The sequence below is a fragment of the Oncorhynchus nerka genome, linkage group LG4, assembly GCF_034236695.1.
Source record: "Oncorhynchus nerka isolate Pitt River linkage group LG4, Oner_Uvic_2.0, whole genome shotgun sequence".
Taxonomy (NCBI): domain Eukaryota; kingdom Metazoa; phylum Chordata; class Actinopteri; order Salmoniformes; family Salmonidae; genus Oncorhynchus; species Oncorhynchus nerka.
The window spans coordinates 89,069,658-89,090,554 of record NC_088399.1 but is presented as its reverse complement, the minus strand read 5'-3'; the positions used below and the strand labels follow the sequence as shown (position 1 = coordinate 89,090,554).

Genomic DNA, 20,897 nt, shown 5'->3' with positions numbered 1-20,897 from the left:
TTGTTTGTGTGTCAACTGAGTTATGAGGACATTCTCTGTGTTATGAGAACATTCTCTGTGTTATGAGGACATTCTCTGTGTTATGAGGACATTCTCTGGGTTGCGAGGACATTCTATGTGTTGCGAGGACATTCTCTGTGTTGCGAGGACATTCTCTGTGTTATGAGGACATTCTCTCTGTTGCGAGGACATTCTCTGTGTTATGAGGACATTCTCTGTGTTCTGAGGACATTCCCTGTGTTCTGAGGACATTCTCTGTGTTATGAGGACATTCTCTGTGTTATGAGGACATTCTCTGTGTTGCAAGGACATTCTCTGTGTTATGAGGACGTTCTCTGTGTTGCGAGGACATTCTCTGTGTTATGAGGACATTCTCTGTGTTATGAGGACATTCTCTGTGTTATGAGGACATTCTCTGTGTTGCGAGGACATTCTCTGTGTTATGAGGACATTCTCTGTGTTATGAGGACATTCTCTGTGTTATGAGAACATTCTCTGTGTTCCGAGGACATTCTCTGTGTTATGAGGACTGTATAACACAGTAGGTACCCTTCTCAGCAGCATTCTAGGTTGCACCATCTGTGTCACAGTATAATGGAAGCTGTATTTTAGCACCGTATATCGCTACGTTAACGTTACTGACCTCACAACAAACCCAGAGCTCACCTGTGATGCCATCAAGTCGTGTGTGTGTCAGATGCGACAGAGATCAGCAGAAATGCTGGAGCCACGTCATATTAGCTGTTTGTGTGGATAGAAAGACTAATGATAAATGACTGTTCATAGTGTTCTGGTGAATAATAGATTGTGAGCTCGGGCCCTATTGTGCACGTGTGTGAGTCGATATCACTTAAAGCCTGATCCAAGGTGTAGCCTATGTAATATAAAGTGGGTATTCGATGCAATTTCCCTTATTATCGAATCGAGGCGCAAACTCCCGACAATGGGAAGAAAAGAAAAAAACCTGACCTGGGAAGCATCTGAAATTGGTGGAATCCTCTGGAATAAAGTGCATGTCAATGACGTGTGCCGGTTTTTTAAGACTTAGATAACGACACATATCTAGTCAATGACACTCCTGATTTGACTGGCAAGACACGGGGAATGGTTAACTGTCGTGACGAACCTGGCATGCGCAAGAGCATTTCAACGTTAGCTAAGATATATAAATTTTACGATTCATGAATGCATTAACGAATGTTTCAATGTAGTTTTGGAATTGTTAGTTAGATTACTTGTTGGTTATCACTGCATTGTCGGAACTAGAAGTACAAGCATTTCGCTACACTCGCATTAACATCTGCTAACCATGTGTATGTGACAAATAACATTTGATTTGATTTGATTTGATTTGAATGTATTCTCATGAAGCATTTTATTTATCTGAAAACAATTAGCTGAGTCTGTGTGCTTTACATTGTCGTCCATACGATGAACGTTGTCCACGTGTTCTATGTTACTGATTGTCCATCTACACTGAACAAAGGCTCTTCACAAATGGACTGATTCGTTTTTGTCGACTTGATAAACTAATAGTGTGCAGAGTGGCGAAAGACGACATAGTTGACTTGTAATCAGGTGTGTAAGGTAGTTATGATTCATAGGTAGATCAAGTTGTCTTATGTCAGGAAGATGGATCTTTGCATATTCAAAATATATTTAAAAAATCAAATGTGGGGCCTCCCGAGTGGCACTGCGGTTTGAGGCACTGCATCGCAGTGCTTGAGGTGTCAATACAGACCCGGGTTTGATACCAGGCTGTGTCACAACCCGGCCGTGACCGGAAGTCCCATAGGGCGGCGCAAAATTGGCCTAGCAATATTGTATGAAATAGTAAGAAAACCTCCGCCAGGATTTGCGTAGTCCTCGCTGTTCTCCTCGGGCATGTTTGTAGTCCTCTTTGGGCATGTTTGTAGTCCTCGCTGTCCTCTTTGTGCATGTTTGTAGTCCTCACTGTTCTCCTCGGGCATGTTTGTAGTCCTCGCTGTTCTCTTCGGGCATGGTTGTAGTCCTCACTGTTCTCTTCGGGCATGTTTGTAGTCCTCGCTGTTCTCTTCGGGCATGGTTGTAGTCCTCGCTGTTCTCTTCGGGCATGTTTGTAGTCCTCGCTGTTCTCTTCGGGCATGTTTGTAGTCCTTGCTGTAGTCCTCGCTGTTCTCTTCGGGCATGTTTGTAGTCCTCGCTGTTCTCTTCGGGCATGTTTGTAGTCCTCGCTGTTCTCTTCGGGCATGTTTGTAGTCCTCGCTGTAGTCCTTGCTGTAGTCCTCGCTGTTCTCTTCGGGCATGTTTGTAGTCCTCGCTGTTCTCTTCGGGCATGTTTGTAGTCCTCGCTGTTCTCTTCGGGCATGTGTGCATGTCAGTGCTGCATGTTAGTTTGTATGTTTGTGTGCGTTTTGTGAGCTGTGCCATATTGCATGTTATTAAATCCACACCAGAACGTCCAGAGAGCATGAACAACCATTTAAATGTATTCACAGAGACTGCTGTATTTATGCATTTATACAAATATGACGAAACTGAAAAAGCCCCAAAGAATAAAACATCGTTCTCCGATGCTACTTATATTTCATTTACATCAATATTATAAACAGAGTAAGTATACAGGCAAAATAAAGACTGTGGTGTATTAACATACTGTACCAACCTATGGACTGAATAAGTGTTCTTACATGTATACCCAGTTAGCATCATCACAATGGCCCAACTGTGGCATGCCACCAAGCTGCAGGACTTCCTGTAAATACTGCAGTATATAGGGCTTCCTAGAAGTACTCTGGAATAACTAACACTCACTCCAAATCAAGTCATCAACAAACCAGGCAGTGTGATCAGAACTGGATCCGTAGGGAGCCTTTCTGCATGGTTTGTTCATGTTGTACACAGTTTCTGAAGTCTGCCTGATAATTATAAAATGATTGCACAGTGAAACGTGTGACAGGGCAGAGACTGGGTGGGAATGTGGAACAGGTGAGGTGGTTGTGTGTGTGTGTGTGTGTGTGTGTGTGTGTGTGTGTGCGTGCGTGCGTGCGTGCGTGCGTGCGTGCGTGTGCCTGCATGCATGCATGCACGTGTGGCTGACTGCTCATTGGCAGCCTGACTAAGTGTGGTGCTAAGGCTCAAACCCCCTTGGGTTTCACACTTCACTGGACTCTGTCGAAATAAGAGGCAACGTCTCTAAACATAGCAGACAAACTGCTCCGGTGGTGAAGGGACTCGATGGAGTTCGCCGAAATGACCTCAAATTTCATGTGTTGACGCCTGTCGTTTTCAAACCACTTTCCAGTGTGATGGATGGTGGAAGCAGGAAGCTGGCGTCCCAACATTGAATCTTATAAAGAGAAGGGTTGTGCCCCAAATGGTACATAATGTCCTATATAGTGCACTACTTTTGACCTGGGACCGTAAGTAAGTGCACTACATAGGGAGTAGGGTGCCATTTGGGATGCAGCAAGGTAGAACAGTCCTGAATGTCCCTCTGTATCCACTGAAGCCAACATGTTTAGGCTGTGATGGAACCGTAATGACAGTTGGTTGACCCATCAAGGAGAAAATCTGTCTCTCCCTCTGTTTATCTTGTGCCATATGCCTCATCCATCATAGGAGAAACCCAGGAACTATTCTCCTGACATTTCTTAATTATCACTGTTTTCTTTTGACCCTGTTGTGATGAAATCGTAGGAGAAAAATAGCATTGATAGATATTGAAAGATAACATTGTTGGACATTGAAATGATAGACATTGATAGACATTGAAAGATAACATTGATAGACATTGAAAGATAACATTGATAGACATTGAAAGATAACATTGATAGACATTGAAAAATAACATTGATATAGACATTGAAAGATAACATTGATAGACATTGAAAGATAACATTGATAGACATTGAAAAATAACATTGATATAGACATTGAAAGATAACATTGATAGATAACATTGATAGACATTGAAAAATAACATTGATAGACATTGAAAGATAACATTGATAGACATTGAAAGATAATATTGATAGACATTGAAAGATACCACTGTTAGATAACATTGATAGACATTGAAAAATAACATTGATAGACATTGAAAGATAACATTGATAGACATTGAAAGATAACATTGATAGACATTGAAAAATAACATTGATAGACATTGAAAGATAACATTGATAGACATTGAAAGATAATATTGATAGACATTGAAAGATAACATTGATAGACATTGAAAGATAATATTGATAGACATTGAAAGATAATATTGATAGACATTGAAAGATAACATTGATAGACATTGAAAGATAATATTGATAGACATTGAAAGATAATATTGATAGACATTGAAAGATAATATTGATAGACATTGAAAGATAACATTGATAGACATTGAAAGATAATATTGATAGACATTGAAAGATAATATTGATAGACATTGAAAGATAACATTGATAGACATTGAAAGATAACATTGATAGACATTGAAAGATAACATTGATAGATAACATTGATAGACATTGAAATGATAGACATTGATAGACATTGAAAGATAACATTGATAGACATTGAAAGATAACATTGATAGACATTGAAAGATAACATTGATAGACATTGAAAGATAACATTGATAGACATTGAAAGATAACACTGATAGATAACATTGATAAATATTGAAAGATAACATTGATAGACATTGAAAGATAACATTGATAGATATTGAAAGATAACATTGATAGACTTTGAAAGATAACATTGATAGACATTGAAAAATAACATTGATAGACATTGATAGATAACATTGATAGACATTGAAAGATAACATTGATAGACATTGAAAGATAACATTGATATACTTTGAAAGATAACATTGATAGACATTGAAAGATAACATTGATAGACATTGAAAGATAACATTGATAGACATCGATAGATAACATTGATATACATTGAAAGATAACACTGATAGACATTGAAAGATAACATTGATAGACATTGAAAGATAACATCGATAGACATTGAAAGAACATTGATAGACATTGAAATGATAGACATTGATAGACTTTAAAAGATAATATTGATAGACATTGAAAGATAACATTGATAGACATTGAAAGATAACATTGATAGATAACATTGATAGACATTGAAAGATAACATTGATAGACATTGAAAGATAACATTGATAGATAACATTGATAGACATTGAAATGATAGACATTGATAGACATTGAAAGATAACATTGTTGGACATTGAAATATAACATTGATAGATAACATTGATAGACATTGAAATGATAGACATTGATAGACATTGAAAGATAACATTGATAGACATTGAAAGATAACATTGATAGATATTGAAAGATAACATTGATAGACTTTGAAAGATAACATTGATAGACATTGAAAGATAACATTGATAGACATTGATAGATAACATTGATAGACATTGAAAGATAACATTGATAGACATTGAAAGATAACATTGATATACTTTGAAAGATAACATTGATAGACATTGAAAGATAACATTGATAGACATTGAAAGATAACATTGATAGACATTGATAGATAACATTGATATACATTGAAAGATAACACTGATAGACATTGAAAGATAACATTGATAGACTTTGAAAGGTAACATTGATAGACATTGAAAGATAATATTGATAGACATTGAAAGATAACATCGATAGACATTGAAAGATAACATTGATAGACATTGAAATGATAGACATTGATAGACTTTAAAAGATAATATTGATAGACATTGAAAGATAACATTGATAGACATTGAAAGATAACATTGATAGATAACATTGATAGACATTGAAATGATAGACATTGATAGACATTGAAAGATAACATTGTTGGACATTGAAAGATAACATTGATAGATAACATTGATAGACATTGAAAGATAACATTGATAGACATTGAAAGATAACATTGATAGACATTGAAAGATAACATTGATAGACATTGAAATATAGACATTGAAGATAACATTGATAGACATTGAAAGATAACATTGATAGACATTGAAAGATAACATTGATAGACATTGAAATGATAGACATTGATAGACATTGAAAGATAACATTGATAGACATTGAAAGATAACATTGATAGACATTGAAAGATAACATTGATAGACATTGAAAGATAACATTGATAGACATTGAAAGATAGCATTGATAGATAACATTGATAGACATTGAAAGATAACATTGATAGACATTGAAAGATAACATTGATAGACATTGAAAGATAACATTGATAGACATTGAAAGATAACAACATTGAAATATAACATTGATAGATAACATTGATATACATTGAAATGATAGACATTGATAGACATTGAAAGATAACATTGATAGACATTGAAAGATAACATTGATAGACATTGAAAGATAACATTGATAGATAACATTGATAGACATTGAAAGATAACATTGATAGACATTGAAAGATAACATTGATAGACATTGAAAGATAACATTGATAGACATTGAAAGATAACACTGATAGATAACATTGATAAATATTGAAAGATAACATTGATAGACATTGAAAGATAACATTGATAGATATTGAAAGATAACATTGATAGACTTTGAAAGATAACATTGATAGACATTGAAAAATAACATTGATAGACATTGATAGATAACATTGATAGACATTGAAAGATAACATTGATAGACATTGAAAGATAACATTGATATACTTTGAAAGATAACATTGATAGACATTGAAAGATAACATTGATAGACATTGAAAGATAACATTGATAGACATTGATAGATAACATTGATATACATTGAAAGATAACACTGATAGACATTGAAAGATAACATTGATAGACATTGAAAGATAACATCGATAGACATTGAAAGATAACATTGATAGACATTGAAATGATAGACATTGATAGACTTTAAAAGATAATATTGATAGACATTGAAAGATAACATTGATAGACATTGAAAGATAACATTGATAGATAACATTGATAGACAGTGAAAGATAACATTGATAGACATTGAAAGATAACATTGATAGATAACATTGATAGACATTGAAATGATAGACATTGATAGACATTGAAAGATAACATTGTTGAAATAATAGACATTGAAATGATAACATTGATAGATAACATTGATAGACATTGAAATGATAGACATTGATAGACATTGAAAGATAACATTGATAGACATTGAAAGATAACATTGATAGATATTGAAAGATAACATTGATAGACTTTGAAAGATAACATTGATAGACATTGAAAGATAACATTGATAGACATTGAAAGATAACATTGATAGACATTGAAAGATAACATTGATAGACATTGAAAGATAACATTGATATACTTTGAAAGATAACATTGATAGACATTGAAAGATAACATTGATAGACATTGAAAGATAACATTGATAGACATTGATAGATAACATTGATATACATTGAAAGATAACACTGATAGACATTGAAAGATAACATTGATAGACTTTGAAAGGTAACATTGATAGACATTGAAAGATAATATTGATAGACATTGAAAGATAACATCGATAGACATTGAAAGATAACATTGATAGACATTGAAATGATAGACATTGATAGACTTTAAAAGATAATATTGATAGACATTGAAAGATAACATTGATAGACATTGAAAGATAACATTGATAGATAACATTGATAGACATTGAAAGATAACATTGATAGACATTGAAAGATAACATTGATAGACATTGAAAGATAACATTGATAGATAACATTGATAGACATTGAAATGATAGACATTGATAGACATTGAAAGATAACATTGATAGACATTGAAAGATAACATTGATAGACATTGAAATATAGCATTGATAGATAACATTGATAGACATTGAAAGATAACATTGATAGAAATTGAAAGATAACATTGATAGACATTGAAATGATAGACATTGATAGACATTGAAAGATAACATTGATAGACATTGAAATGATAGACATTGATAGACATTGAAAGATAACATTGATAGACATTGAAAGATAACATTGATAGACATTGAAAGATAGCATTGATAGATAACATTGATAGACATTGAAAGATAACACTGATAGACATTGAAAGATAACATTGATAGACATTGAAAGATAACATTGATAGACATTGAAAGATAACATTGTTGGACATTGAAATATAACATTGATAGATAACATTGATAGACATTGAAATGATAGACATTGATAGACATTGAAAGATAACATTGATAGACATTGAAAGATAACATTGATAGACATTGAAAGATAACATTGATAGATAACATTGATAGACATTGAAAGATAACATTGATAGACATTGAAAGATAACATTGATAGACATTGAAAGATAACATTGATAGACATTGAAAGATAATATTGATAGACATTGAAATATAACATTGATAGATAACATTGATAGACATTGAAAGATAACATTGATAGATAACTTTGATAGACATTGAAAGATAACATTGATATAGACATTGAAAGATAATATTGATAGACATTGAAATATAACAGTGATAGATAACATTGATAGACATTGAAAGATAACATTGATAGATAACATTGATAGACATTGAAAGATAACATTGATAGACATTGAAAAAATAACATTGAAAGATAACACTGATAGATAACATTGATAGACATTGAAAGATAACATTGATAGACTTTGAAAGGTAACATTGATAGACATTGATAGATAACATTGATAGACATTGAAAGATAACATTGATAGACATTGAAATAATAGACATTGAAAGATAACATTGATAGACTTTGAAAGATAACATTGATAGACATTGAAAGATAACATTGATAGACATTGATAGATAACATTGATAGACATTGAAAAATAACATTGATAGACACATTGATAGACATTGAAAGATAACATTGATAGATATTGAAAGATAACATTGAAAGATAACACTGATAGACATTGAAAGATAACATTGATAGACATTGAAAGATAACATTGATAGACATTGAAAGATAACATTGATAGATATTGAAAGATAATATTGATAGACATTGAAAGATAACATTGATAGACATTGAAAGATAACATTGTTGGACATTGAAATATAACATTGATAGATAACATTGATAGACATTGAAATGATAGACATTGATAGACATTGAAAGATAACATTGATAGACATTGAAAGATAACATTGATAGACATTGAAAGATAACATTGATAGATAACATTGATAGACATTGAAAGATAACATTGATAGACATTGAAAGATAACATTGATAGAAATTGAAAGATAACATTGATAGACATTGAAAGATAATATTGATAGACATTGAAATATAACATTGATAGATAACATTGATAGACATTGAAAGATAACATTGATACATTGAAAGATTTGATAGACATTGAAAGATAACATTGAAAGATAACATGATAGATAACATTGAAAGATAGACATTGATAACAATAGACTTTGAAAGATAACATTGATAGACATTGAAAGATAACATTGATAGACATTGAAAGATAACATTGATAGATAACATTGATAGACATTGAATAAATAACATTGATAGACATTGAAAGATAACATTGATAGACATTGAAAGATAACATTGATAGATATTGAAAGATAACATTGATAGACATTGAAAGAAATTGATAACATTGAAAGATAACATTGACATTGAAAGATAACATTGATAGACATTGAAAAATAACATTGAAAGATAACACTGATAGACTTTGAAAGATAACATTGATAGACATTGAAAGATAACATTGATAGACATTGAAAGATAACATTGATAGACTTTGAAAGGTAACATTGATAGACATTGAAAGATAACATTGATAGATATTGAAAGATAATATTGATAGACATTGAAAGATGACATTGATAGACATTGAAAGATAACATTGATAGACATTGAAAGAAAACATTGATAGATAACATTGATAGACATTGATAGATAACATTGATAGACATTGAAAGATAACATTGATAGACTTTGAAAGATAACATTGATAGACATTGAAAGATAACATTGATAGATATTGAAAGATAACACTGATAGACATTGAAAGATAACATTGATAGACATTGAAAGATAACATTGATAGATATTGAAAGATAATATTGATAGACATTGAAAGATGACATTGATAGACATTGAAAGATAACATTGATAGACATTGAAAGAAAACATTGATAGATAACATTGATAGACATTGAAAGATAACACTGATAGGCATTGAAAGATAACATTGATAGGCATTGAAAGATAACATTGATAGACTTTGAAAGATAACATTGATAGACATTGAAAGATAACATTGATAGACATTGAAATAATAGACATTGAAAGATAACATTGATAGACTTTGAAAGATAACATTGATAGACATTGAAAGATAACATTGATAGATATTGAAAGATAACATTGATAGACATTGAAAGATAACATTGATAGACTTTGAAAGATAACATTGATAGACATTGAAAGATAACATTGATAGACATTGATAGATAACATTGATAGACATTGAAAGATAACATTGATATACTTTGAACGATAACACTGATAGGCATTGAAAGATAACATTGATAGGCATTGAAAGATAACATTGATAGACTTTGAAAGATAACATTGATAGACATTGAAAGATAACATTGATAGACATTGAAAGATAACATTGATAGACATTGAAAGATAACATTGATAGACTTTGAAAGATAACATTGATAGACATTGAAAGATAACATTGATAGACATTGATAGATAACATTGATAGACATTGAAAGATAACATTGATATACTTTGAAAGATAACATTGATAGACATTGAAAGATAACATTGATAGACATTGAAAGATAACATTGATAGACATTGAAAGATAACATTGATAGACATTGAAAGATAATATTGATAGATATTGAAAGATAACACTGATAGACATTGAAAGATAACATTGATAGGCATTGAAAGATAACATTGATAGACATTGAAAGATAACATTGATAGACATTGAAATAATAGACATTGAAAGATAACATTGATAGACTTTGAAAGATAACATTGATAGACATTGAAAGATAACATTTATAGACATTGAAAGATAACATTGATAGACTTTGAAAGATAACATTGAAAGATAACATTGATAGACATTGAAAGATAACATTGATAGACATTGAAAGATAACATTGATAGACATTGAAAGATAACATTGATAGACATTGAAAGATAACATTGATAGACATTGAAAGATAACATTGATAGACATTGAAAGATAACATTGATAGACATTGAAAGATAACATTGATAGACATTGAAAGATAACATTGATAGACATTGAAAGATAACATTGATAGACATTGAAAGATAACATTGTAGACATTGAAATATAACATAGACACTTGATAGATAACATTGATAGACATTGAAATGATAGACATTGATAGACATTGAAAGATAACATTGATATTGAAAGATAACATTGATAGACATTGAATTGATAACATTGAAAGATAACATTGATAGACTTTGAAAGATAACATTGATAGACATTGAAATATAACATTGATAGACATTGAAAGATAACATTGATAGATATTGAAAGATAATATTGATAGACATTGAAAGATAACATTGATAGATAACATTGATAGACATTTGAAAGATAACATTGATAGACATTGAAAGATAACATTGATAGACATTGAAAGAAATTGATACTTTGAAAGATAACATTGATAGACATTGAAAGATAACATTGATAGACATTGATAACATTGATAAATTGAAAGATAACATTGATAGACATTTGAAAGATAACATTGATAGACATTGAAAGATAACATTGATAGACATTGAAATGATAGACATTGATAGACATTGAAAGATAACATTGATAGACATTGAAAGATAACATTGATAGATATTGAAAGATAACATTGATAGACATTGAAAGATAACATTGATAGACATTGAAAGATAACATTGATAGACATTGAAAGATAACATTGATAGACATTGAAAGATAACATTGATAGACATTGAAAGATAACATTGATAGACATTGAAAGATAACATTGATAGACATTGAAAGATAACATTGATAGACATTGAAAGATAACATTGATAGACATTGAAAGATAACATTGATAGACATTGAAAGATAATATTGATAGACATTGAAATATAACATTGATAGATAACATTGATAGACATTGAAAGATAACATTGATAGATAACATTGATAGACATTGAAAGATAACATTGATAGATAACATTGATAGACATTGAAAGATAACATTGATAGACTTTGAAAGGTAACATTGATAGACATTGATAGATAACATTGATAGACATTGAAAGATAACATTGATAGACATTGAAATAATAGACATTGAAAGATAACATTGATAGACTTTGAAAGATAACATTGATAGACATTGAAAGATAACATTGATAGACATTGAAAGATAACATTGAAAGATAACATTGATAGACATTGAAAAATAACATTGATAGACATTGAAAGATAACATTGATAGACATTGAAAGATAACATTGATAGATATTGAAAGATAACACTGATAGACATTGAAAGATAACATTGATAGACATTGAAAGATAACATTGATAGACATTGAAAGATAACATTGATAGATATTGAAAGATAATATTGATAGACATTGAAAGATAACATTGATAGACATTGAAAGATAACATTGATAGACATTGAAAGAAAACATTGATAGATAACATTGATAAAGATATAGACATTGATAGACATTGAAAGATAACATTGATAGACATTGAAAGATAACATTGATAGACATTGAAAGATAACATTGATAGATAACATTGATAGACATTGAAAGATAACATTGATAGACATTGAAAGATAACATTGATAGACATTGAAAGATAACATTGATAGACATTGAAAGATAATATTGATAGACATTGAAATATAACATTGATAGATAACATTGATAGACATTGAAAGATAACATTGATAGATAACTTTGATAGACATTGAAAGATAACATTGATATACATTGAAAGATAACATTGATAGACATTGAAGGATAACATTGATAGACATTGAAAAATAACATTGAAAGATAACACTGATAGACATTGAAAGATAACATTGATAGACATTGAAAGATAACATTGATAGACATTGAAAGATAACATTGATAGACATTGAAAGATAACATTGATAGACATTGAAAGATAACATTGATAGATATTGAAAGATAACATTGATAGACATTGAAAGATAACATTGATAGACATTGAAAGATAACATTGATAGACATTGAAAGAAAACATTGATAGATAACATTGATAGACATTGATAGATAACATTGATAGACATTGAAAGATAACATTGATAGACTTTGAAAGATAACATTGATAGACATTGAAAGATAACATTGATAGATATTGAAAGATAACATTGATAGACATTGAAAGATAACATTGATAGACATTGAAAGATAACATTGATAGACATTGAAAGATAACATTGATAGACATTGAAAGATAACATTGATAGACATTGAAAGATAACATTGATAGACATTGAAAGAAAACATTGATAGATAACATTGATAGACATTGAAAGATAACACTGATAGGCATTGAAAGATAACATTGATAGGCATTGAAAGATAACATTGATAGACTTTGAAAGATAACATTGATAGACATTGAAAGATAACATTGATAGACATTGAAATAATAGACATTGAAAGATAACATTGATAGAATTTGAAAGATAACATTGATAGACATTGAAAGATAACATTGATAGATATTGAAAGATAACATTGATAGACATTGAAAGATAACATTGATAGACTTTGAAAGATAACATTGATAGACATTGAAAGATAACATTGATAGACATTGATAGATAACATTGATAGACATTGAAAGATAACATTGATATAACGATAACACTGATAGGCATTGAAAGATAACATTGATAGACATTGAAAGATAACATTGATAGACATTGAAAGATAACATTGATAGACATTGAAAGATAACATTGATAGACATTGAAATAATAGACATTGAAAGATAACATTGATAGACATTGAAAGATAACATTGATAGACATTGAAAGATAACATTGATAGACATTGAAAGATAACATTGATAGACATTGAAAGATAACATTGATAGACATTGAAAGATAACATTGATAGACATTGAAAGATAACATTGATAGACATTGAAAGATAACATTGATAGATAACATTGATAGACATTGAAAGATAACATTGATAGACATTGAAAGATAACATTGATAGACATTGAAAGATAACATTGATAGACATTGAAAGATAATATTGATAGATATTGAAAGATAACATTGATAGACATTGAAAGATAACATTGATAGACATTGAAAGATAACATTGATAGACATTGAAAGATAACATTGATAGACATTGAAATAATAGACATTGAAAGATAACATTGATAGACTTTGAAAGATAACATTGATAGACATTGAAAGATAACATTTATAGACATTGAAAGATAACATTGATAGACTTTGAAAGATAACATTGATAGACATTGAAAGATAACATTGATAGACATTGAAAGATAACATTGATAGACATTGAAAGATAACATTGATAGATATTGAAAGATAACACTGATAGACATTGAAAGATAACATTGATAGACATTGAAAGATAACATTGATAGACATTGAAAGATAACATTGATAGACATTGAAAGATAATATTGATAGACATTGAAAGATAACATTGATAGACATTGAAAGATAACATTGTTGGACATTGAAATATAACATTGATAGATAACATTGATAGACATTGAAATGATAGACATTGATAGACATTGAAAGATAACATTGATAGACATTGAAAGATAACATTGATAGACATTGAAAGATAACATTGATAGATAACATTGATAGACATTGAAAGATAACATTGATAGACATTGAAAGATAACATTGATAGACATTGAAAGATAACATTGATATACATTGAAAGATAACATTGATAGACATTGAAGGATAACATTGATAGACATTGAAAAATAACATTGAAATATAACACTGATAGACTTTGAAAGATAACATTGATAGACATTGAAAGATAACATTGATAGACATTGAAAGATAACATTGATAGACTTTGAAAGGTAACATTGATAGACATTGATAGATAACATTGATAGACATTGAAAGATAACATTGATAGACTTTGAAAGATAACATTGATAGACATTGAAAGATAACATTGATAGACATTGATAGATAACATTGATAGACATTGAAAAATAACATTGATAGACATTGAAAGATAACATTGATAGACATTGAAAGATAACATTGATAGATATTGAAAGATAACACTGATAGACATTGAAAGATAACATTGATAGACATTGAAAGATAACATTGATAGATATTGAAAGATAATATTGATAGACATTGAAAGATAACATTGATAGACATTGAAAGATAACATTGATAGACATTGAAAGAAAACATTGATAGATAACATTGATAGACATTGAAAGATAACATTGATAGACATTGAAAGATAACATTGATAGACATTGAAAGATAACATTGATAGACATTGAAAGATAATATTGATAGACATTGAAATATAACATTGATAGATAACATTGATAGACATTGAAAGATAACATTGATAGATAACTTTGATAGACATTGAAAGATAACATTGAAAGATAACACTGATAGATAACATTGATAGACATTGAAAGATAACATTGATAGACTTTGAAAGGTAACATTGATAGACATTGATAGATAACATTGATAGACATTGAAAGATAACATTGATAGACATTGAAATAATAGACATTGAAAGATAACATTGATAGACTTTGAAAGATAACATTGATAGACATTGAAAGATAACATTGATAGACATTGATAGATAACATTGATAGACATTGAAAAATAACATTGATAGACATTGAAAGATAACATTGATAGACATTGAAAGATAACATTGATAGATATTGAAAGATAACACTGATAGACATTGAAAGATAACATTGATAGACATTGAAAGATAACATTGATAGACATTGAAAGATAACATTGATAGATATTGAAAGATAATATTGATAGACATTGAAAGATAACATTGATAGACATTGAAAGATAACATTGTTGGACATTGAAATATAACATTGATAGATAACATTGATAGACATTGAAAGATAACATTGATAGACATTGAAAGATAACATTGATAGACATTGAAAGATAACATTGATAGACATTGAAAGATAACATTGATAGATAACATTGATAGACATTGAAAGATAACATTGATAGACATTGAAAGATAACATTGATAGAAATTGAAAGATAACATTGATAGACATTGAAAGATAATATTGATAGACATTGAAATATAACATTGATAGATAACATTGATAGACATTGAAAGATAACATTGATAGATAACATTGATAGACATTGAAAGATAACATTGATATACATTGAAAGATAACATTGATAGACATTGAAGGATAACATTGATAGACATTGATTGAAAGATAACACTGATAGACTTTGAAAGATAACATTGATAGACATTGAAAGATAACATTGATAGACATTGAAAGATAACATTGATAGACTTTGAAAGGTAACATTGATAGACATTGAAAGATAACATTGATAGATATTGAAAGATAATATTGATAGACATTGAAAGATAACATTGATAGACATTGAAAGATAACATTGATAGACATTGAAAGAAAACATTGATAGATAACATTGATAGACATTGAAAGATAACATTGATAGACATTGAAAGATAACATTGATAGACATTGAAAAAGATAACATTGATAGACATTGAAAGATAACATTGATAGACATTGAAAGATAACATTGATAGACATTGAAAATTGATAGACATTGAAAGATATTGATAGATATTGAAAGATAATATTGATAGACATTGAAAGATGACATTGATAGACATTGAAAGATAACATTGATAGACATTGAAAGAAAACATAGATAACATTGATAGACATTGAAAGATAACATTGATAGACATTGAAAGATAACATTGATAGGCATTGAAAGATAACATTGATAGACATTGAAAGATAACATTGATAGACATTGAAAGATAACATTGATAGACATTGAAATAATAGACATTGAAAGATAACATTGATAGAATTTGAAAGATAACATTGATAGACATTGAAAGATAACATTGATAGATATTGAAAGATAACATTGATAGACATTGAAAGATAACATTGATAGACATTGATAGACATTGAAAGATAACATTGATAGACATTGAAAGATAACATGATAGATAGACATTGAAAGATAATAACATTGATATACATTGAAAGATAACATTGATAGACATTGAAAGATAACATTGATAGACATTGAAAGATAACATTGATAGATATTGAAAGATAATATTGATAGACATTGAAAGATAACATTGATAGACATTGATAGACATTGAAAGATAACATTGATAGACATTGAAAGATAGACATTGAAAGATAACATTGATAGATATTGAAAGATAACATTGATAGACATTGAAAGATAACATTGATAGACATTGAAAGATAACATTGATAGACATTTGAAAGATAACATTGATAGACATTGAAAGATAAATTGATAGACATTGAATAGACATTGAAAGATAACATTGATAAGATAACATTGATAGACATTGAAAGATAACATTGATAGACATTGAAAGATAACATTGATAGACATTGAAAGATAACATTGATAGACATTGAAAGATAACACTGATAGACATTGAAAGATAACATTGATAGGCATTGAAAGATAACATTGATAGACATTGAAAGATAACATTGATAGACATTGAAATAATAGACATTGAAAGATAACATTGATAGACTTTGAAAGATAACATTTAGATGAAAGATAACATTGAAAGATAACATTGATAGACATTGAAAGATAACATTTAGACATTGAAAGATAACATTGATAGACATTGAAAGATAACATTGATAGACATTGAAATATAACATTGATAGACATTGAAAGATAATATTGATAGACATTGAAAGATAACATTGATAGATAACATTGATAGACATTGAAAGATAACATTGATAGACATTGAAAGATAACATTGATAGACATTGAAAGATAACATTGATAAACATTGAAATGATAGACATTGATAGACATTGAAAGATAACATTGATAGACATTGAAAGATAACATTGATAGATAACATTAATAGACATTGAAATGATAGACATTGATAGACATTGAAAGATAACATTGATAGACATTGAAATAATAGACATTGAAAGATAACATTGATAGATAACATTAATAGACATTGAAATGATAGACATTGATAGATATTGAAAGATAACATTGATAGACATTGAAATAATAGACATTGAAAGATAACATTGATAGACTTTGAAAGATAACATTGATAGACATTGAAAGATAACATTGATAGACATTGATAGATAACATTGATATATAACATTGATAGAAAGATAACATTGATAGACATTGAAAGATAACATTGATAGACATTGAAATTGATAAACATTGAAAGATAACATTGATAGACATTGAAAGATAACATTGATAGACATTGAAAGATAACATTGATAGACATTGAAAGATGAAAGATAACATTGATAGACATTGAAAGATAACATTGATAGACATTGAAAGATAACATTGATAGACATTGAAAGATAACATTGATAGACATTGAAAGATAACATTGATAGACATTGAAAGATAACATTGATAGACATTGAAATAATAGACATTGAAAGATAACATTGATAGACATTGAAAGATAACATTGATAGACATTGAAAGATAACATTGATAGACATTGAAAAATAACATTGATATAGACATTGAAAGATAACATTGATAGACATTGAAAGATAACACTGATAGATAACATTGATAGACATTGAAAAATAACATTGATAGACATTGAAAGATAACATTGATAGACATTGAAAGATAAAGATAACATTGACTGTTAGATAACATTGATAGACATTGAAAATAACATTGATAGACATTGAAAGATAACATTGATAGACATTGAAAGATAACATTGATAGACATTGAAAGATAACATTGATAGACATTGAAAGATAACATTGATAGACATTGATAGAATTGAAAGATAACATTGAAAGATGAAAACATTGATAGACATTGAAAGATAACATTGATAGACATTGAAAGATAACATTGATAGACATTGAAAGATAACATTGATAGATAACATTGATAGACATTGAAAGATAACATTGATAGACATTGAAAGATAACATTGATATTGAAAGACATTGAAAGATAACATTGATAGACATTGAAAAATGAAAGATAAACATTGATAGACATTGAAAGATAACATTGATAGACATTGATTGAAAGATAACATTGATAGACTTTGAAAGATAACATTGATAGACATTGAAAGATAACATTGATAGACATTGAAAGATAACATTGATAGACATTGAAAGATAACATTGATAGACATTGAAAGAAAACAATGATAGATAACATTGATAGATAACATTGATAGATAACATTGATAGACATTGAAAGATAACATTGATAGACATTGATTTGAAAATAACATTGATAGACATTGAAAGATAACATTGATAGATATTGAAAGATTGATAGACATTGAAAGATAACATTGATAGACATTGAAAGATAACATTGATAGATATTGAAAGATAATATTGATAGACATTGAAAGATAACATTGATAGACATTGAAAGATAACATTGATAGACATTGAAAGAAAACATTGATAGATAACATTGATAGACATTGAAAGATAACATTGATAGGCATTGAAAGATAACATTGATAGGCATTGAAAGATAACATTGATAGACTTTGAAAGATAACATTGATAGACATTGAAAGATAACATTGATAGACATTGAAATAATAGACATTGAAAGATAACATTGATAGACTTTGAAAGATAACATTGATAGACATTGAAAGATAACATTGATAGATATTGAAAGATAACATTGATAGACATTGAAAGATAACATTGATAGGCATTGAAAGATAACATTGATAGACATTGAAAGATAACATTGATAGACATTGAAAGATAACATTGATAGACATTGAAAGATAACATGATTGATACATTGAAAGATAACACTGATAGGCATTGAAAGATAACATTGATAGACATTGAAAGATAACATTGATAGACTTTGAAAGATAACATTGATAGACATTGAAAGATAACATTGATAGACATTGAAAGAAAGATAACATTGATAGACATTGAAAGATAACATTGATAGAGACATTGAAAGATAACATTGATAGACATTGAAAGATAACATTGATAGACATTGAAAGATAACATTGATAGACATTGAAAGATAAATTGATAGACATTGAAAGATAGATAACATTGATAGACATTGAAAGATAAATTGATAGAAAAGATAACATTGATAGACATTGAAAGATAACATTGATAGACATTGAAAGATAACATTGATAGACATTGAAAGATAACATTGATAGACATTGAAAGACATTGATAGACATTGAAAGATAACATTGATAGACATTGAAAGATAACATTGATAGACATTGAAAGATAACATTGATAACATTGAAAGATAACATTGATAGACATTGAAAGATAGACATTGAAAGATAACATTGATAGACATTGAAAGATAACATTGATAGACATTGAAAGATAACATTGATAGACATTGAAAGACA

At 28.7% G+C, this 20,897-nt stretch overlaps 1 protein-coding gene across 1 annotated transcript in view; it reads left to right on the top strand.

Moving 5' to 3' along the window:
- The window catches only part of LOC115128828 (CUB and sushi domain-containing protein 3-like), a 997,580-nt gene that overhangs the window by 417,306 nt on the left and 559,377 nt on the right, over positions 1 to 20,897 (top strand). The window lies entirely within an intron of this gene.